The 22,411-nt window shown below is 40.6% G+C and overlaps 1 protein-coding gene across 4 annotated transcripts in view; it reads left to right on the forward strand.

Annotated features, from left to right (window-relative positions):
- Positions 1-22,411, forward strand: part of LOC105492995 (myelin protein zero like 1) — a 72,001-nt gene that overhangs the window by 24,481 nt on the left and 25,109 nt on the right. The window lies entirely within an intron of this gene.

Here is a 22,411-nt window from a genome sequence, read left to right on the forward strand (position 1 = left end):
TTATGCTTTGCATCCTCATAGCTTAGTTCCCACTTATGAGTGAGAACATATGATTTTTGGTTTTCCATTCCTGAGTTACTTCACTTAGAATAATAGTCTCCAGTCTCATTCAGGTTGCTGTGAATGCCATTAATTCATTCCTTTTTATGGCTGAGTAGTATTCCATCATATATATATATCACAGCTTCCTTTTTTTTTTTTTTTTTTGAAACAGAGTCTTGGTCTGTCACCCAGGCTGGAGTGCAGTGGCACGATCTTGACTCCTGCACTCCCTGGCCAACATGGCGAAACCCTTTCTCTACTAAAAAAAAAAAATATGAAAAAATCTTGGTGGTGGACACCTGTAATCCCAGTTACTTGTGAGGCTGAGGCAGGAGAATTGCTTGAACCACAGTTTCTTTATCCACTCATTGATTGATGGGCATTTGGGTTGGTTCTGCATTTTTGTAGTTTCAAATTGTGCCGCTATAAACGTGTGTGCAAGTGTCTTTTTCATATAATGACTTCTTTTCCTCTGGGTAGAAACCCAGTAGTGGGATTGCTGTATCAAATGGTAGTTCTACTTTTACTTCTTTAAGGACTCTCCACACTGTTTTCCATAGTGGTTGTACTAGTTTACATTCCCACCAGCAGTGTAGAAGTGTTCCCTGTTTGCCACATCCATGCCAACATCTATTTTTTGATTTTTTGATTATGGCCATTCTTGCAGGAGTAAGGTGATAACGCATTATGATTTTCATTTACATTTCCCTGATCGTTAGTGATGTTGAGCTTTTTTTCATATGTTCATTGGCCGTTTGTATATCTTTTGAGAGTTGTCTATTTTTGTCCTTAGCCCACATTTTGATGTGATTATTCCTTTTTTCATGCTAATTTTTTTCAGTTCGTTGTAGATTCTGGATATTAGTATCCTTTATCAGATGTATAGATTATGAAGATTTTCTGTCACTCTGTGAGTTGTCCGTTTACTCTGCTGACTGTTCTTTTGCCACACAAAAGTTCTTTAGTTAAGTTCCAGCTATTTATCTTTGTTTTTATTACATTCGCTTTTGAAATCCTTGCCTAAGCCAATGTCTCGAAGGGTTTTTCCAATGTTCTCTTCTAGAATTTTTATAGTTTCAGGTCTTAGATTTAAGTCCTTGATCTATCTTGAGTTTATTTTCATATAAGGTGAGAGATGAGGATCCAGTTTCGTTCTCCTACATGTGACTTTCCAATTATCCCGGCACCATTTGTTGAATAGGGTGTCCTTTCCCCACTTGGGGTTTTTGTTTGCTTTGCCAATGATCAGTTGGCTGTACGTATTTGGGTTTATTTTTAGGTTCTCTATTCTGTTCCTTTTGGTCTGTGTGCCTATTTTTATTACAGTGCCATGCTGCTTTGATGACTATGGCCTTATAATATGGTTTGAAATCAGGTAATGTGATGTCTCCAGATTTGTTCCTTTTGCTTAGTCTTGCTTTGGCTTTGCAGGCTCTTTTTTGGCTCCATATGAGTTTTAGAATTGTTTTTTCTAGTTCTGTGAAGACTGATGGAGGTATTTTGATGGGAACTGTGTTGAATTTGTAGATTGTTTTTGGCAGTATCGTCATTTTCACAATTTTGTTGTTGTTGTTGTTTTTGAGACAGAGTCTTGCTCTGCCGCCAGGCTGGAGTGCAGTGGCGTAATCTTGCCTTACAGCAACCTCTACCTCCCAGGTTCAAGTGATTCTCCTGCCTCAGCCTCCCTAGTAGCTGGGACTACAGGCACACGCCACCAAGCCCAGCTAATATTTGTATTTTTAGTAGAGACAGGGTTTCACCATGTTGGCTGGGGTGGTCTCGATCTCTTGACCTCGTGATCCTCCTACCTTGGCCTCCCAAAGTACTGGGATTACAGGCATGAGCCACCGTGCCTGGCCTTCACAATATTAATTCTACCTGTCCATGAGCATGGGATGTGTTTCCTTTTGTTTGTGTCATCTGTGATGTCTTTCAGCAGTGTTCTGTAGTTTTCCTTGTAGAGGTGTTTCACCTACTTGGTTAGGTATATTCTTAAGTATTTTGTTTTACTTTTTTTTGCAGCTATTGTAAAAGGGGTTGGATTCTTGATTTGATTCTTAGCTTGGTTGCTGTTGGTGTATAGAAGAGCTACTGATTTGTTTTCATTAATTTTGTATCTGGAAACTGCTGAATTCTTTCATCAGTTCTGGGAGCTTTCTGGAGGAGTCTTTAGGGTTTTCTAGGTAAACAGTCATATCATCAGCAAACAAGAACAGTTTGACTTCCTCTTTACTGATTTGAATGCCCTTTCTTTCTTTCTCTTGTCTGATTGCTCAGGCTAGGACTTCCGGTACTATGTTGAAGAGAAGTGGTGAGAGTGGGCATCCTTGTCCTGTTCCAGTTCTCAGAGGGAATGCTTTCAACTTTTCCCTATTCATTATTATGTTGGCTGTGGGTTTGTCATAGATGGCTTTTATTACATTGAGGTATGTAATGGACAGGCATTCTTCTAAGCCCTTTACAAATATTAACTCATTTCATTCTTGTAATGACTCTTTGAAGTCATTACTATTAGAATAAACTTGAAAGTATGAGAAACTGAGACATGGAGGACTTTTTGCACAAGGTCCCACGTCATTCTTTCTTGTCTCGGGTAACCCTGTGTTTCACATAGTTGCAGACCACATGGTCACACTGGAAGTTTTTCAGGAAACCTTTCTAGACATCTTGTTAAAAACTTACTAAGGGGACAACTTTTGATGTGTAAAACAATTAGGAAGTGTGTCCAAACAGAGTCTAAGTGTTCTTTAAAAAACAAATAAAGGCCGGGTGCAATGGCTCGTGCCTGTAATCCCAGCACTTTGGGAGGCCGAGACGGGTGGATCACCTGAGGTCAGGAGTTTGAGACCAGCCTGGCCAACATGGCAAAACCCTGTCTCTACTAAAAATACAAAAATTAGTGGGCCATGGTGCTGTGCACCTATAATCCCAGCTACTGGGGAGGCTGAGGCAGGAGAATCGCTTGAACCTGGGGGTCAGAGGTTACAGTGAGCCAAGATTGCGCCACTTCACTCCAGCCTGGGCGAAAGAGCGAAACTCCATCTCAAAAAAAAAAAAACCAGGAACTTCCAGATAGACAAGTGGTTTGCCCATTTTCTCCTTCTAAGTTCACATATAGACCTTAATAAAAGTTACAGACTCCAACAACTAGTAAATATTTTTATCCACTTGTTTCATTAAATTTATTTCCATTAAATTGGGAATAAGATCAAAATAGAATAATGTTTACTGTCATCAGTTTAAGAATAAATGTTGTGTTTATTCTGCACAGGCGGATGGATCCACTACTTTTCCCCTCCACTGCAAAATTTGGTTAAGATATGTAAATTGATGATACCACATGTGTACCAGGACGGTACGAAAAGGGTTTATGACTGACTTACTGTGGCTTTCTGGGGAGAGCAGGGCAGGCTTCCTATGCACGTACAAGAGTGGCTTGAGAAAGCAGGAAAAGGAGACTGGCTCTACTTTTATGGTGATAAGTTGCTGAGTCTGGAGTGAAGGTCCTTATGTGCTTCTTCAGCCAGGTCTTGGTTTGAACTTCCCACCTGTTCCAAAGGATGGTTCACCTGGGCTTTCTTATTAGCTTGCCCTGAGGAAAGGGGTACAGCTTGAAAGCTCTTGGCAGTCAAATATCAAAAATGATGTCAGACTCTTTATTACAAGTGTGTGTGTGTGTGTGTGTGTGTGTGTGTGTGTATATATATATATATATTTTTTTTTTTTTTTTTGAGATGGAGTCTCACTGTGTTGCCCAGGCTGGAGTGCAGTGGCGCGATCTCAGCTCACTGCAAGCTCCGCCTCCCGGGTCTACGTCATTCTCCTGCCTCAGCCTCCCGAGTAGCTGGGACCACAGGCGCCTGCCACCTCGCCCGGCTAATTTTTTGTACATTTATTAGAGACGGGGTTTCACCGTGTTAGCCAGGATGGTCTCGATCTCCTGACCTCGTGATCCACCCACGCTGGCCTCCCAAAGTTCTGGGATTACAGGCGTGAGCCACCATGCCTGGCCACAAATATATTTTTAAGTGCTTGTCATTGTTTATGTTATGGGGCAAAAACCTTGCATTGTACTAAACACCATGTTACTAGTAGTGTGAATAGAAGATTCAGCAGACTAATGTCAAGAATGTTTTTGGAACCTTGACCACAGGGAATATCCTGTGTGTCTTTTAAAAACACTGAAAATGTTTAGTGTCTCTATTAAGTTTGAGTTAACACTGATGCTGAAATGTTGGGTATTGATTGCCTGGGTCACTCTGGGCAAAGAAGCTTTTTTTGTTTTTGTTTAGTTTCATGATATTACTGATTTCTATATTTTATCATATTCTTTTTGTATTTTATTAAACATGTTTTGAATAAATGGGCACTCTTATTTTCAAACTTAATAAATAGGATTCATTTTCCTATGCATATCCTGGATTTTAAGTTCTGAGCTAAGAACCGAGAGACAGAAGAACCAAATTTGAGTAAAATTCAGAGTCTTAGATGCCAGAAGCCAGGGAGACTCTGGAAAACAATTATTGAGATGTGTTATAGGTTAACTGATAGTTGGAAGACAACATGCCTTTCGGGTTTGTGGTTTACTGCCTTGCATTAATTCTGACACAGTTTTTAACATTTTAATATCTCTGACATTGGGCCATGCCCTACAATTGTTGGCGAGTCATAGCCAGCATTTTTATTTCCTGGTGACACAGAAAATAATGCGTCTTACCATCAGTGGTGTCTTCGATTACATGAACTATGCCAATTTTTATGCCTTTATAAGTCTTTTAAAATAAAAAATTCCTTTATACTTCAGAAAAAATATCTATGATGAGACCACGAGTTAGGGAGGACTTTGCAGTGGTGATTGCCTTGGAGTTGCCTTGAAGGAAGAGTGGGAGTTGGCCCAACGGGAGTGGGTTGGTGGAGAAGGCATTCAGACTGAGAGAGAGCATATAAAGCATATTATAAAGAGTGTGCTGTGTTGGGGAAAGGGCTAGAAGTTTGATGTGGCAGAAATGTAGGCTCTGGGGTGAGATGAGAACGATAAACTGGCTGGAATGGTAACCTGGTGCCAGCCTTTGAAAGGCTCTGTGTGCCGTGCGAGGGAGTTGAGGCTGGCTGTCTTGGCATGTTATGCAGCATTGTAAAGCAGCTCTCCCTCCCCGTTTGCATCAGCAAAGGGGTGGGCAGCATCGGCACCAATAACAGAAGAGTGAAGACAGTACATACGTTGAATAAGATCTGTAGCACAGAGCTCTCCAAAATGGAAAGGGCTGCACCCTGGAATCAGATGGAAGGGAGAACTTTACCAAGGGGGTGCTATTTCCTTCTGCCCCTGTTGTGAGTGGAGGTGGGGTTCAGTGGCCTGTTTTAGAAGCCTGTTTGTGGGTGAGCTCTGTGACAAAGTTGTTGAAAAATGAGGAATGGCTTTCAGAGGGCAATATTAATTCATTTGGATGGAAATTTAGGAGTGGAACATGTGTTTCTAAGCCGGTTTTTCCTAAGGGCTATATATTCTTAAATTAAGGGTGATTTACCATTCTTAGTTTCCTCTAAAATACAACTTTTTGTAGAGAGAAGCTTTATCACAAAATTTAAGAAAAAATAGGTTTGTTATTCTTGCTGTGGTTTTATTTTTATAAGAAATTTGGGAATTTGATCCTTCATAGCAGAAATTTATTCAGTTTGGGTCTCCAAACAAGAGACAGAAAATCAGAGAGCCAGTGAGATATATAGAGAGTTAGAAGATCAATCAGGAAACATTAATGGAACCAGAATTATACAATAGAAGAAGAAAACTGTACAAATACTTCTCTTGTTTCAGCCTAATTTTAACACTCATTACCATTTGCAGCCCACAAGTGTATTGTTTTGCATAGAGCCTTGCATTGCTAAGCCAGTAGAAGGAACTAGTCTGTTAAAAACATTTTCTAATTTCATTCCCTTTTTTTTTCTTTTGAGACAGGGCCTCACTCTGTCGTCTAGGCCAGAGTGCAGTGGTGCGATCTCAGTTCACTGCAGCCTCAACCTTCCAGGCTCAAGCAATCCTCCCGCCTCAGTCTCTCAAATAACTGGGATTTACAGCATGAGCCACCATGCCTGGCAAGTTTTTTAAAAATTTTTTGTAGAAACAGGGGTCTCACTATGTTGCCCAGGCTGGTCTAGAACTCCTAGGCTCAAGTGATCCTCCTGCTTCAGCCTCCCAAAGTGCTGAGTGAACCACCACACCAGATCTTGTATTTCACGTTTAAATAAAAATGTTAGAGAGTAGTATGTTGACATAGTTCAAAAGTTAAAAAAGAATACATGATAAAAAGTCTTCCTCCTAGTCCCCTGTCCCTTTGCTGAGGAACCTAATGTTAGTATCCTGTGTATGGTTCCAGAGATATTTTATGGAGATGTGAGCAAATCCATACATAAGTGATAGCATACCATACACATGGTTCTACAGCTGCCTTGTTTTTTTTAAACAGAAGTTTTGTTGAGATATAATTCACGTACTGTGGAATTCGCCCATTTCAAGTGGGATTCAGTGGTTTTTCAGTGTATTCACAGTGTGGTGCAGCCATCATTATATAATATTAGAACACTTTCATCACCCCATAAAGAAACCTTACATCCATTAGGGCTTAGTCTCTCTTCCCCTAGCAACTACTAATCTACTTTCTGTATCTGTGAGTTTCCAAGTTTTAGAAATTTCATATGGATGGAATCAGATAATATGGGCCTTTTCTGTCTGGCATCTTTCACTTAGCATAACATTTTCAGTTTTCATTAATGATGTAGCATGTATCAATATTTCATTTCTTTTTATAGCTATAATATTCCATTGTGTGAATATACCACATTTTGTTTATCCATTCATAAGATGAGGGATATGTTTTTCTCTTGTGTGCGTACTTAGGATTGCTGTTGAGTCATCATAACTCTGTGTTTAACCATTTGAGGTCCCGCCAGACTGTTTTTCAAAAGGCTGCATCGTTTCTGTTCCCATCAACAATGTAGAGGGTTCTAATTTCTCTGCATCCTCTCCAGCTACTGGTTAGTACCATCTTTTTGATATAGCCATCCTAGTTAGTGTGAAGTAGTATTTCATTGTGGTTCCAATATGCCTTTTTGCTAATGACTTAGTGATCCTTGAGCACCACTAAGTGCTTATTGGCTATGTATATCTTTGGAGAAATGATATTCATGTACAGTATCCATTTTTAAATTGTTTAATCTTTGCATCGTTGATTTATAAGTGTTCTTTATATATTTGAATATAAGTCTCTTATATATGATTTGCAAATATTTTCTCCCATTCTGTGGATGTCTTCTTGCTTTCTTGGTAGTTTAAAGCAGAAAAGTTTTAAATTTTGGGTAAGTCCAATTTACCTTTTACTTATTTTGTTACTCATGCTTTGGTGTGGTATCTAAGAAACCATTGCCTAATACAAGATCACAGAGCTTACTCGTATGTTTTCTTCTAAGGGTTTTATAGTTTTAGCTCTTACATATAAGTTTGTGTTTTATTTGAGTTAATTTTTGTATATGATGTGCTTTACATTTTGTACTTTTCATTTAATAATGTCTTGAGATCATTCTATACCAGCACTAAAGAATTTCCTCAGTTTTTCTTATGATACTATGGTATTCTCTTATGTTGATGTATTATAGCTACTTTAAACAGTCCCTCATTGATGGAAATTTACACAAACATTTGGGTTTGGAAATTATCTCGAAACGACATTGTGGCTTGAAAGTTGTTTCATATCACCCTTTTCAAAATGCAGTTTCAACCATTTCAGGGATTTGGCTGTTCCAGGCAACTCTTGCCATTCAGAAGCCCTGGAATAAATCCCAGTCCTTTGGGTAGAATGACCCCAAGAAATTCAAGATACTTCATTCCATTAAATGTTTACAGTAAGTCAGGAAGCAAAAAGTTCTTTCAATTATCTGAAAATATATGGAAAAATACTTTTGGAGGAACAAGGTGCTCTAAAATTTTGTTGTACATTCTAAGCTACAGTCAGTTTCAGATGACTTAATGGCATGTGTTCTTTTAGTCTTTTGTTGAATTGTTGTCTGTGTATATAAATCAAAGCGAGTAGTAATCTAAACTTCAGGCAATACAGGCAGCCAACTCAGTAAGATGTAAAATATCCAGAGATTATGAAACATGTAGGTTTCTTTGTTAAAGAGCAGGCTTAGGGGAAAATCTTGAAATACATCAACACTTTACTAATCTGCAGAGGCATATTTGGCCACTCGAAAGTAAACAAAAAAAAGGCTAATAGGAAGCTAAGATTAGTATGGCAAAACCCATTCCTTCAAGTTCTTGAGCTTTACCTGTAACACAGTTCTTCACCAAGAGACTATTTGTATTTTATACACTGATCAAATCAGTATGATATCACAAAAAAAGAACTTCGGAATTGTTTAAATCCTGTTTCTGTTCTTTATGATCTGGATACCTTCAATACGTTTTTGGGCTAGAGTATTTTCATCTGTAAAATGAATGTGAACTAGATGAGTTTTCAAGCCTATAACAGAACAATTAATTTGAAGTGAAAGAGAGGCTACTGGAGGCAAGCTGCAATCAGCAGTGGCCTGGCCTGATCTGCATGGAGTAGACAATAAGAATGTTAAAAGTATTTACAAAAGTTCAAAAATAACCATGGCTGGAGACATCTGGCTAGGAGCAAATAGTCCGACATACCTTAGTGGCCCCAGAGGGCACACTAAGTTATATTATGTCCCTAATGTCCACACAAGTTCTGAGCTACCAAATAAAGGTTAAATGGAATACTGTAGTTCTTTCTTTTGCAGTTTTATTTTGATAAAATTTCTGACTACAGAAAGGTTCAGAAAGAACACAAAGAATACCATCTATCCTTCACCCAGGTTTTTCTTTTCTTTTCTTCTTTGAGATGGAGTTTCGCTCTTGTTGCCCAGGCTGGAGTGCAATGCCGCGATCTTGGCTCATTGCAACCTCTGCCTCCCAGGTTCAAGCAATTCTGTCTCAGCCTCCCAAGTAGCTGGGATTACAGGCACATGCCACCAACGCCCAGCTAATTTTTGTATTTTTAGTAGAGACAGGGTTTCATCATATTGGTCAAGCTGATCTCGAACTCCTGACCTCAGGTGATCTGCCTGCCTCAGCCTCCCAAAATGCTGGGATTATAGGCGTGAGCCACTGTGCCCGGCCCACCCAGGTTTTTCAGATGTTAATATTTTATTACATTTGCTTTAATCTTTCTCTCCCCTTCCTCCCCCTCCCACCTTGTATATGTGTTTCTGTTCCACATGAGAGCAGTAAAAATGCCATTCCTTTATTTCTAAATAATTTAACGTGTATTTCCTGAAGACTAAGGACATAATGTTATATAACCACGGTGTAATTATCAAATTATCAAAATTAGGACATGAATATTGAAACAGTAGCAGTACTGTTATCTAATATGTAGACTTTATTTGGATGATGCCCATTGATCCAGCAATGTCCATTAGAGCAGAAGAAAATCCAGAATCACGTAATTCACTTAGCCATCATGTCTCTTTCATTACCTGTAGTCTGCAGCATTTCCTGAGTCGTTTTCTTTAAAGTTTAACATTAATATTTTTAATGTATATTATATAAGCCATTTACATAGTAGATTGCCCCTCATTCAGGCGTGTCTGATGATTTAGGCTATCCATGTTTGGCAGGAACACCACAGAAGTAATATTCTGTTCTCAGTGCCTGACCTAAGGAGAAAGGTGCTGCTCTTTTGTTCCATTACTGGTAATGTTGACTTTGATCCTTGGTTAAGGTGTTGTCTGCCATGTTTCTCCACTCTAAAGTAACTGTTTTTTCCCCCTTTGTAATTAATAACTATCTTGTGGGTAATTCTTTGAAGCTAGGCAACTACCATGTTTCTCCTTAAACTTTTACGCACAATATTATCTTTTTATGAAGACAGAAGGAAAATAATACCATTTTAGTAGGAGTCCCATCAAAATGGTTGTGATGTTTAAAAAAATAACTTCAAGGAACATGGGGTAGTTATTTGACAAATATAATCATGTAGAATTACCTACTATTAGAAATTAAATGTATGCGCCGGGTGTGGTGGCTCACGTCTGTAATCCCGGCACTTTGGGAGGCTGAGGCGGGTGGATCATGAGGTCAGGAGTTTGAGACCAGCCTGGCCAACATGGTGAAACCCCGTCTTTACTAAAGATGCAAAAAATTAGGCGGGCGTGGTGGCTCACGCTGTAATTCCAGCTACTCAGGAGGCTGAGGCCGGAGAATCGCTTGAACCCAGGAGGCGGAGGTTGCAGTGAGCCGAGATGGCGCCATTATACTCCAGCATGGGCGACAGGATAAGACTCCATCTCAAAAAAAAAGAAATTAAATGTATGCAATACTTAAGTTTTTAAAAATATCCCTCACATATCTAAAGTCAGTTTGCAGGTTTATACATGTAAAAATAATTTCATTTGTTAGTAGTGTTGTTTTTGAAAGATTTAGAGATGAGTCAACTCATGGAAATTTTTCTGTTTTTCCAGTATTGGAGGCAAAATGAAACTAACAAAAATCCTTTGGGAAAAAATTATTCCAATAAATTTTCCAATAATTATTCCAAATGTCTCTTCTTTTCCTCCCTTTTTTGTGTATCTTTACGACTCAACCAAAAAGTCCACTGTTACTATATCAGGCCTGCTTAAGAATCCTCCGTGGTGCCCACTTCCTACAGGATCAAGTTCTAGCTCATCTGAATTCAGACTACCTTTTCATCTGAAAACTTTTCCTCTCTTCTAGCCAAATTAATCTCCATAATTCATCTTTCAACATCATCTCACGTTTTCCTGTCTCTGCAAAATGCCCTTTCGATCTATTTTGAGTCTTCTCAGTATACCAGATAAAGTTCAAGTGCATCTTTCATAAAATATTCCCTGACCTCTTCATTTTTCAAATTTTGACTTTAATTAGCTACCTATAGTCTGTTTGCTATTTTAGGGGGATAGTTTAGTAGGAACTTATCTTAGGGAAGGTAAGGTGGCATAAACAATAAGATACAGACCAGGTAGTGCCGACTGCCTGCTTGGAGGGCCATTTTCCCATGCCCTGCACTGTGCCATACCCTGCATACTGTAGGGACACAAAGTTTGTTATATACACTGTTGTGTATATTTCCATGTACAGTATCTAATGAGACTCGTCCCACTCAGAACTTAGGATTTACTATCTATTCAATAAATGAATTGTTCAATTGATACTGTCTTTTAAAAATTCTGATAAAGCCAGCATCTCAATAGGAAGCAGAGGCAGATGTTTCCCTTCCTTACTCATATTTTACTTTCTGTTCAAGGGTGAGTGTTTACCCTTTGAACTCTTTCTGGCAGTGACAAATCAGTGCTGATTAACCTGTACTTTTTTGCCAGATTTTTCTAGGAGCCAGAGAGAGCTTGACTGGAGTTAGGCATCCATTTAAGGGCAGATTGGTTTCCTTATTTTAGGAAAAAAAATAGTGCTTATATGTTTCATTAATTATAACTTCACTTTCCAGGGAACCAAAAAATTCGGTGTTATCTGTTCACTCCTTTTGAAATGTTCTTTGAGAGCTCTCTGACCACCAGGAAGTGTAGTAGGTGCTGGGCACACCGAAGGCAAGTTAAGGTGTAGTTCCATGGCTCAAGGAGTTGTGAGTCTAACAGGGGAGCTGGAGTTAATTGCAGGGGAGATTGTGCTTTTCACTGAAAGGTGTGTCTTCAGTAGACTGCTGCCAGAGTCGTGTGAAGAAATACTGAAGAGTGTGGCAGAAGAAGAGGTGGCGAGATCAGGGAGGGCTTTACCAAAATCACGTTCAGGTGGAGTCTTGAAATTCTGTAAACTTTCAGAGGTCGGCCTCGTTCCAAGCTGTGTTAGTGCAGCCCCGAGATATGCTGGCTGTGTGGCATGTTAGGGAAGTGAGAGCAAGCTGATACCAGCTCACCACCAACAGGCTTTGCCAAATGTAAAGCAGGAAAAGGAAGGTTACTTTGAAAAGCCTAGTGTGCCATGCTGATAATTATGGACTTTATGATGCAATGGAGGAGCTTTTAAATGTATTTTCAATAGGAAATTGTCATGGACAAATCTGCGTTAAATTCAGATCTCATTAAGAACTTGTCCAAAGGATAACTCTACCATAAACACATCTTGAAAGTACTCACAGCTGTAACAAAGGCGAAGTATTTCTTTCTCCATTTAATTTACCTTCCCCTGGGTGATTGGTTTGTGGTTAGGCCGTTTGTCCAGCTGCAGCAGACTGGTTTTACACCGTGAAGTAAACTTGAATTTCTTTCTTTCTTTTTTTTTTTTTTGAGACGGAGTCTCGCTCTGTCACCCAGGCTGGAGTGCAGTGATGCGATCTTGGCTCACTGCAGCCTCCGCCTCCCGGGTTTAAGCCATTCTCCTACCTCAGTCTCCCAGGTAGCTGGGATTACAGGCGCCTGCCATAACACCTGGCGAATTTTCGTATTTTTGGTAGAGACAGTGTTTCACCATGTTGTCCAGTTGGTCTCAAACTCCTGACCTCAGGTGATCCACCCGCCTCAGCTTCCCAAAGTGTTGGGATTACAGGTGTGAGCCACCACGCCCGGCCTTTGAATTTCTTAAAACCAAGCAGAACAGAGATTTTCAAGCTCTCTTCAGTAGATTCTAGCAGCTGAGCTTTATTTATTTGAGACGGTCTCACTCTGTCACCCAGGCTGGAGGGCAGTGGCCCGATCTCCATTTGCTGCAACCTCTGCCTCCTGGGCTCAAGCGATCCTCCCCGCTCAGCCTCCCAAGTAGCTGAGACTACAGGTGTGTGCCATAGGCTCGGCTAACTTTTTGTATTTTTGGTAGAGATGGAGTTTCACCATGTTGCCCAGGCTGGTCTTGAACTCCTGAGCTCAAGCGATCCACCCATCTCAGCCTCCCAAAGTGCTGGGATTACAGGCGTAAGCCACGGCACCTGGCACAGCTGCACTTCAGAGCTTCCAAATGCTTAGTGCATATTTCATTTGTTTCCAAAGTACATTTTAAACCATTAAAATCACAATAAAAAATAGCGCACACACACTTGTGGGTGGTTTTATATATAATTTGTGGACTTTGGACACCAATGTTGTGTTAACTCAGGCTGCCAGTGCAGTCTTCAGAATAAAGTAGATTTTTGTAATTTTTCTCTGTCGACATGGAAACTTATACAAGTGTGTTATTGATTAAGAAGCTGAAGGCCGGGCACGGTGGCTCAAGCCTGTAATCCCAGCACTTTGGGAGGCCGAGACGGGCGGATCACGAGGTCAGGAGATCGAGACCATCCTGGCTAACACGGTGAAACCCCGTCTCTACTAAAAAATACAAAAAATACTAGCTGGGCGAGGTGGCGGGCGCCTGTAGTCCCAGCTACTTGGGAGGCTGAGGCAGGAGAATGGTGTAAACCTGGGAGGCGGAGCTTGCAGTGAGCTGAGATCTGGCCACTGCACTCCAGCCTGGGTGACAGAGACTCCGTCTCAAAAAAAAAGAAGCTGAGTAGAGCACTGCCCTGGTATTTTGAAAAGTTCAGGTTCATGCATGTGCACTAATACATATTTTACAAGTGAACATACCTATACCTGCAGTCAGTCAAATGCCAGGCAAGGTGTGGCTCATCTGCTTCAGGCATGGTCTTATTGTATAATAGCATCATAAGTGAAGTCCCAACATCTCATTTGTGTGCTGGGTAGTAATTACATGTTTCAAATCACCTGGGGGCCTTTTAAAATTCCTGATACCCAGGCCATCCCCCTTACCAATTAAATCAGAATTCCTGGAGGTAAGGGTGGGACCCAGGCACTACTATTCTTTTAAGACTTAGACTGTTTAGAGAAGTTTTTGGTTTACAGCAAAATAGAGCAGAAGGTACAGATTTCCCATCTATCTCCTGCATGGCTTCTCCTATTATCAGTATCCCTCACCAGAGTGATACATTGTTACAGTTGATGAACCTAGAGTTGATAATGATGATAACACATCATTATCACCCAAAGACCATTGTATGTATCTTAGGGTTCGTTATTTCTGTTGTACGTTGTATGGGTTTCTACAGATGTACAATGATATATATCTATTATTATGATATCATATAGAGTAATTTAATATTTTTTCAGTAGTTTCAGTAGGCAATATTTTTAAATTTTTTAAAAAGTTTGCTGTATTTTGGAGGAGAGGAATATACTCTTATTGCCATCAACCATAGGCGTATTGTTTCCAATCTCTTGTTCTGTCCTTGTAGTAATTGTATTGGCCTTTTCTGGTTTCAATTAAATTTTGGTTCATATATCTTCAAATATACTATAAACCTGATAAGATTTGAGAGCTCAGAAAGATAGATTTAGGGTACAGTGGTCTTTTTCCTGAAGAGCATTTTTAATATGCCATTTCAGCACCTGGGAAGTGTAAAATATGTGAGAGTGTTATTTTCCTATCTATCAGCTGTGCCTCCAGAGCTTTCAACATGTTCTTTATGTTAAGCATTTTAGCCCACTGTACTCTAGCAGAGGTAAAATCTGATTTTTCCTACCAAAAGTTCCTTATTTTCATCTGCTTGCTAAGAACTGAGAAATGTTTGGATGCTTTATGCAGATGATACAATTCAAGCTAACTGCAACTGGGGCATTTGTGTTGCCTGCTTCGTGTTTTGAGCCTTTAGTATTTAATGGAAGCCCTGCGCTGTGGAAAATCTCCTAATGCACTTTGTACATCCCAGCGGCCATGCACGGTGCTTCTGCAGCCGCACTGTAGATGTTTGTTTATTTGTCTCCACTAGACTGTCAGTACATTCGAGTAGAGGCTGAGTCTCAGTGTGTGTTGAAATAATGAATGGTTGATTGAAGAAAGGAGACCATTTGCAGGAGAGAGAGAGAGATGAACAGTACATACATAGAGGAGGGCAAGAAGAAATCCCAGGGCTTTAAAAAGTCAAGTGATTAGTTCAATGACTGGCCTGATTCAGGACCCTTTGAGCATTTCTCATTTGAGAAACAGAAAGATCTTTGTTGGTACAAAAAAGGTTAAGGATAGATATGTGGCCAGCTGGACATCGATCATGAGCGGAAGGAATTGACTCTGAGAGGGATTTGGTAATCTTGTGTGTTAGTAAAAGTACATGGTTTTTTTGTTTGTTTGTTTTGTTTTTTGTTTTTTGTTTTTTTTGACAGTCTCACTCTGTCACCCAGGCTGGAGTGTAGTAGCACAATCACAGCTCACTGCAGCCTCCTCCTCCCAGGCCCAGGCAATCCTCCCTATCTCAGCCCCCTGAGTAGCTGAGATCATGAGATCACAGGTTTGAGTCACTATGCCCAGCTAATATTTTTTTGTAAAGATGAGGGCTGGTCTTGAACTCCAGGGCTCAAACCATCCTCCTGTCTCCGTCCCCCAAAATGCTGGGATTACAGGTGTGAGCCACCTTGTCTGGCTGGATTTTTTTTTTTTTTTTTTGTAATCAAATGTTTCAAAAGGTAAGTCTTCTTTGGGATGATTCTCTCACACAGAAAGATGATTCTTGGAGGAAACGTATCTAGGCATCCTCCAAAGTAGTGTCAGCGTTCAAAGTTGACCCCAAATCATCTCCTCAGACACTTTTTATGTTGGGCATTATGCTGAAGCCATTTGTTGTAGAGCAAGTTGATTTTTATGGCTGAGCTTATCTGAGTTTAGTTTGATATATTGTATTATTTATTCATTCATTCATTCATTCACTGATTCATTCATTTTTCCTGACATTCAAACAAATGTTTGTTGAACACATTGTGAAAGGGCTAGGCATTTGTCAGGTAATGAGGATATAATGGTAAACAAGGTAGACACAGCCCTTTGCCCTCTGAGGGGTGCAGACAGCCGGTCATTTACGTGGGGTGTGAGGAGAGCATTGACAAGGAAAGGACAGGATGCCTGGGAGCACAGTGTGGGGAGTGTAGGGCAGACGCTAGGAGGAAGTCCCTGAGATTAAGGCCTGAAGCATAACTTTAGACAAAGAGTACAGAAGAGTGTGTTCCTGACTAATGAAAAGCTTAGTTTATTAATACTTAGGGCTTGTTGAATGGAGTATACTTTTGCAGCCCTCCCCTACTTTGTGCCATCCAGCCGAGAGAGGTCTACAATAGCAGCCCTGATTCGCGGGAGGAAAGAGCCCACTTCAGCTGCAGGGTGGCCCTGTTCCCAGGAGAGATTTGAGTCTGACCCCACAGTGGCAGCAAGGCAGCTCTGTGCATGCATTATCTCCACAGCACACGTCATCGAGTCAGCTTTACTTCATCCAGCCTGATTGTAGAAGTCACAGTAGACACTGTGAGGGAATCGTGTGGAATTTTCACTGGAGCATTCTGAAACTTAAAAAGTAAATCTTTTATTGCTTTACTAATGTCTTCCTGTCTCTCTCTTTTGTAGAATTTTTATTGTAAGAAGTAAAATATATACAAAGAGTGTATGTGTGTACAGTTTACACTGTCAGTATTAAAATGAGCACCCATGTACTCATGACCAGCCTAGGAAATAAAACATTACCAATAGTGTGTACTTTTCACTTCCTGCCTCCTCCACCCTGTTCCAGTTGTAACTACTACCCTGAATTTATATTTAGTATTCTCTTTTGTTCCTCTCTCTTAGTATGTTTTAAAAGGTCATATTTTTGCTTACTAGGAAATATTACAATATCAGACTCTTGCTTTGTACCAAGAGAGAACAAGAGATAGGTCAGAACGCTGTTTAAATAGATTGCTTGATTGTACTCTTTTAAGCAGGAGTTTATACTGGTAACATCAAAGTGCTTAAAAAATTTCAAAACAAAAGCCTTTTTCAATTACAAGGAAAACCTTAACGAGGTGTGTTAAAAAGATAAGGTTTCTAGGGGCCGCGTGAGGTGGCTTACACCTTTAATCCCAGCACTTTGGGAGGCCAAGGCGGGTGGATCACTTGAGGTCAGGAGTTCAAGACCAGCCTGACCAACATGGTGAAACCCCGTCTCTACTTAAAAAAATAGAAAAATGAGCTAGGTGTGGTGGTGCGCACCTGTAGTCCCAGCTACTCAGGAGGTTGAGGCCAGAGAATCACTTGAACCCAGGAGGCGGAGGTTGCAGTGAGTTGAGATTGCTCCACTGCACTCCAGCCTGAACAGAGCAAGACTTTTTTTTTTTTTTTCTTTTTGAGACGGAGTCTCGGTCTGTCGCCCAGGCTGGAGTGCAGTGGCCGGATCTCAGCTCACTGCAAGCTCCGCCTCCCGGGTTCACGCCATTCTCCTGCCTCAGCCTCCCAAGTAGCTGGGACTACAGGCGCCCGCCGCCTCGCCCGGCTAGTTTTTTGTATTTTTTAGTAGAGACGGGGTTTCACTGGGTTAGCCAGGATGGTCTCGATCTCCTGACCTCGTGATCCGCCGGTCTCGGCCTCCCAAAGTGCTGGGATTACAGGCTTGAGCCACCGCGCCCGGCCAGAGCAAGACTTTTGTCTCAAAAAAAAAAAAAAAAAAAAAAAAAAAGGTAAAGTTTTTTACAAACCGGTATGCTATAAATGGACCCAGTAGTAACATGACATGGAATTGCTTCAACCAGTAACAGCTTCAATATCCCTGCCTGTGTTTCCTGCTGTGAACGTGTTTATTTGTTCCTAATAATGCTGCCACAGTGTATTTCAAATGATTTTATGGTATGAGAGTTTGAATTTACTTGGAGTAAGATCATCTTGGCATGTAGTTGGGAGACATTATTTACACTATTGTTTCAGTCATTCAGAATATTGAAATAGGTCAGTGATGTCAGGAAATAGCCTCTGAGGTGAACCATTCTTGAATTTGCCTTTTTTTTCTTTGTGATTGTGATGGATATTGTTTTGTTTTCCATCTTTACTTTTTTTTTTTTTTTCTTTCTGAAATGTTCTGGTTGTCCATCCAAATTGTAAGAATATTACATTTTGAATATCCTTTGATTATTGTAAAAATGACCTCTAGTCAGATGATTCCACAGACTTTTTGATTACTTGTCAAATGACTTTGCGGGCTTTTTTCATTTGAATTGATCGCCCATTTTAAGAGTCAGTATATCACTTACTTCATTGCTAAATGATACCTCTGAGTAACGCAGTACATTTTAGAAAGCTTATTCCCCAGAGTACTCTAAGAGAAGGGTTATTTGGATTTTATTTGTTTATATTCTTGCCCTTTAAACTCTAGCATAACTCAGCAGGATTCTCCCCTCCTTATAAAACCGTACCCCAGAGAGAAAGTAAGCTCGGTAACTCTCATTTCCATGTTGATGTTTGTTTGCAAGTTTATGTGGAGCTCAGAATCCAAAGTTGGCAGGATATGAAAACATTTGTATATCATTTAATCTGTTTTATTTCATTTCATTTCTGTGTTTTTATTCCCAAAGCAGTTGGTTTTATTCAGGAATCAACAGGCTTTTTAAAATCCATCTATGAGTTTTTGAACCAAAGTTTGAACCAAATGTAGTAATACATTTCACAGCCATTTTTGCCACTATGCCATAATTATAAATCCTCGGCCTCAAAGAAACCTATTTAATATCTTATTCAGATTGAGATTCTAGTCTTTAGTGACATGGAATATAGATTAGAACAATAGTTTCTGTATATCTCAATGGTCTTTACATTTGCATTTTTAGCCATTTTAACTAGCCCCTTAAAACTGTCTTTTATGACTCTGCAGATGAGCTGTCTGAATTCAACAATAATTTTACTATGTATTCCCATAATACTCCTAGTCATTTAAAAAAAGACAGGGGAATGGACAAAGCCAACCATTCCCAATTGTTTAAGAAACCAGTGAGCACATCCCTTGCTCGGACTGCATGGAATACAGCCTGAGAGGGAAACCTGTGATTTCGTTTCTCTCTTGACCCACACAGGAGAACAGTTCTAACAAGATGCCATTCGTGCTCGTCGTAGTTGGTCAGAAACTGCTGCTCTGTGCTTGGCAAAAGTTGATTTGAATTTTAGATGCTGTGTGCAAGGAAACCATGTGCAGTTTTAAGCAAGGATCTTCACTGAAATTTCTCCCTACCGTCAGCTACGTAGAGCACCCAGCTCTCAGCATTTGACACAGTTGGCCATGCGTCATGATTTCCTAGGATACCTTTGGTCTCTTTGTCCATAGCATTCTCTATCTGGGGTACACTCACCACAGGCAGAGGAAAAACATGGTGACCAGGGTGGCTGCTGCAACATATTTGAGGGGGTCAGGGTAGGCAGTGAGGTCCGAAGGTAGCCAGGAGTTAGCTCATGTAGGACTTTGTGGGCCACATGAAGACTGGCCTGATCTGGCTGATGGGATACCCTTAGAGGATTTTCAGTAGAAGAGTGATATGATCCGACCTGAATTTTTACGAGATTTCTTTGGCCTCTCTGTGGACTAGTTGCTGTGAAGTGGGGAAAGCTGGAGGAGGCAGACACCAATTAGGAAGCTCTCAATACTTAATCCAGGTGAAAGATGACAGTGACTTGGACCAAGATGGTGACACTAAATGAGGCAGAGAGAGAGCAGTTTCTAGATAGGTTTCTAAGTAGAGAAGACATGTGTAGCTGACAGCTTGGAGGAAAGTTGTGCAAATGAGAGGAGTCACAAACTAGTTCAGGATTTTGGTCTCAGCCACTAGAAAACAAGTGTTGCCATTCACTGATTTGGAGAAGCCCATGAAAAGGAAGTTTGGGGGTTGGGAATCAGGAGTTTAATTTGGACATATTGAATCTGAGATGATGCCAATTATATCCAAGCGAAGTTGAATAGGCTGTGTATGTGTGTGTGTGTGTGTGTGTGTGTGTGCGCGCGCGCATACAGGTGTCATCAGCATTTGGGAGCATTTGAAACTGGATGAGGTCACCAAGAGAAGGAATGTTAAATAGACAAGCTGTCAGAGAAATGATTTGGGCTCTTAATCATATAGAAGTCAGGAGAACCAGGGAATGAGCAGTCAATGAGATAAGAGAATCAAGAGGGAGAGGCATTCCAAAAGCTAAACTGTTAAAAAACAAAACAAAAAGTTTTAGGAGGGAGTAACTGTCAGAGGTTTCAGATAGGGAAATAAGACAAGACTTGAGAATTAATCATGGAGGTCATTGCATTCCTTAACAAAAACAATTTCTATGGAGTAACGGAGATGAAAGCCTAAATTGGATTTATTCAAGAGAACAGAGGAGGAGAGAAATTGGACACCATGTGTACAGACAGTTCTTTCAAGATTGGTAAAATAAAGGAGGACAAAGGGGCCAGAGCTACAGGGAGATGCAGGGTCAAGATTTTTTTCTCTAAACCTGGGGTATAAATATAAATATGTATGTTTATATTGCTGCTGGTGGTAATTCAGTAGTGAGTGAAAAATTCAGAAGAGGGAGAATTGCTGGATCAATGAATGTCCTTAGGTAGGCAAGAGATGAGATGCAATGTGCAGTAGAGAGGTTCATCCTGAGAGGAATGCAGACAGACACTTTCTTCATAGGAGTGCAAGGAAAGCAGAATGGGCACAGATGCAGGGAGGTGGGTAGCTATGGTATCTGGACACAGGGAGGTTCTCTTCTCATTGCTTCTGTTTTCTCAATGAAATAAGCAGCTCAGTCATTAGCTGGTAGTGAGAAACCAGAGGAAGTGGAAATTTGAGGTTAGAGAGGAAGGTTTAAAATAGTTCTCTAGGGAAATAGAAAGCAGATGGATTAGGGCAATGTGGATGGATTGCCAGACAGCATTGAGTCCCTTTGAGATTAGTGACCATAAATTTAAGGCGAAAATAGTCAGTGGGATTGTGTGCTTTTGTCCAGCTGTGGTCAGCCACCCTGATGGAGATGCAGAGTGGGTAAAGAATTGAATTTAACCAGGATAGACGTTTGGCCACATGAAGGCCCTGAAGGGAGAAGCAAGAAAGCTGATTGTGTATTCTAGGCTGTGAGTATAATGGTGGCTTATGGGGTTTAATCTGAGTAAAGCAAATGAAGACATGCTGGGATTTTAGTTTTTGATGCAGCTTAGGGATCAACGAACTCAGGGTTTTGGAGGATATTGGAAAGCTAAGAGGTGGTCAGTTAGGGAGTAGAGAAGCCTGAAACTGTGATTCTGGAGTGGGTGCAGGTACTGATGATAGGGTCTAGAGCTAGTGATTCTCAGCCGGGGGGTTTCGCCTCTGAGGAGGCATTTGCAATGTCTGGGGACGTTTTTGGTTGTCATAACTGGAGGTAGAGGAGATACTGCTGTCATCTGGTAGAGGCCGGGGTGCTGCTCAGCATCCTACAAGGCATGCCAGTAGTGCTGAGGTTGAGAAGCCCTGGTTTAGGGTATGATAAAATAAAAACTTCAGCTGAATTTAAATTTAACGGAGTTTAATTGAACAATGAATGAATTGCGAATTGGGCAGCCTTCTGAGCCAAGGTAGTCTCAGAGATGCCAGCACAGCCATGTGGTGGAAGAAGATTTATGTACAGAAAAATGAAAGTGATGTACAGAAAACGGGAGTGAGGTACAGAAACAGCTGCATTGATTATAGCTTGACATTTGCCTTATTTGAACACAATCTGAACAGTTGGCTACATTTGATTGGCCAAAACTCGGTGATTGGCACAAGGTGATTGGCTATGGCCTGTTTACACCTATACTTGTTATAGTTCACAGTGTACAGAAAAACCCTTATGCTGAACTTAAAATATGTAAGGAGGCAGCTTTAGGCTAAATTTGATTGAACAGGTATGACCGTAGAAATGAGTGGCTGGGATAGGCCTGATCTTACCCAGATTGTTGGAGAAGAGAAACAGACTAAGGTTTTAGAAGGTTTATCTTACGACTGATGAAATCTCCAAAAATGATGACAAGAGTAGTATTAGAGAAAAGCGTAGATAGCCAGGGATGGAAGAAGCTAATTTCTCAGTGTGTGGAGTCATTTTCTTTTTCTTGAGCTAGCTGATAGGCTAGCTTTGGATTTCATAATCCTGGCTAAGAGCTACACGTTCAAATTAGCCAAAGAGTGTTGTGTGTTTTTTAAAAAGTCACCTGTTTATTAACTAACTTTGGTGTAACGAAATCTTTGTCTTAAAATAGATGCCTAAAAGCTGTTTGGGAATTTGGTTAGTCTTTTTGCTCAAAATTCTGTGACTGTAAACGTGGACGCGTGGTCTAATTCCATCTTTAAATAATGTTTCAGGATGACAAGTCTTGCAACCAGGCCTTGAGGAAGGGATCTGGTTTAAGAAAATCCTTGAGAAGGCCAGGTGCAGGGGCTCACGCCTATAATCCCAGCACTTTGCGAGGCCGAGGCTGGTGAATCACCTGAGGTCAGGAGTTCGAGGCCAGCCTGGCCAACATGGTGAAACCCCTTCTCTACTAAAAATACAAAAATCAGCCAGGCATGGTGGCAGGCA

This window comes from Macaca nemestrina, chromosome 1 (genome assembly GCF_043159975.1).
Source record: "Macaca nemestrina isolate mMacNem1 chromosome 1, mMacNem.hap1, whole genome shotgun sequence".
In the NCBI taxonomy this organism is placed as follows: Eukaryota; Metazoa; Chordata; class Mammalia; order Primates; family Cercopithecidae; genus Macaca; species Macaca nemestrina.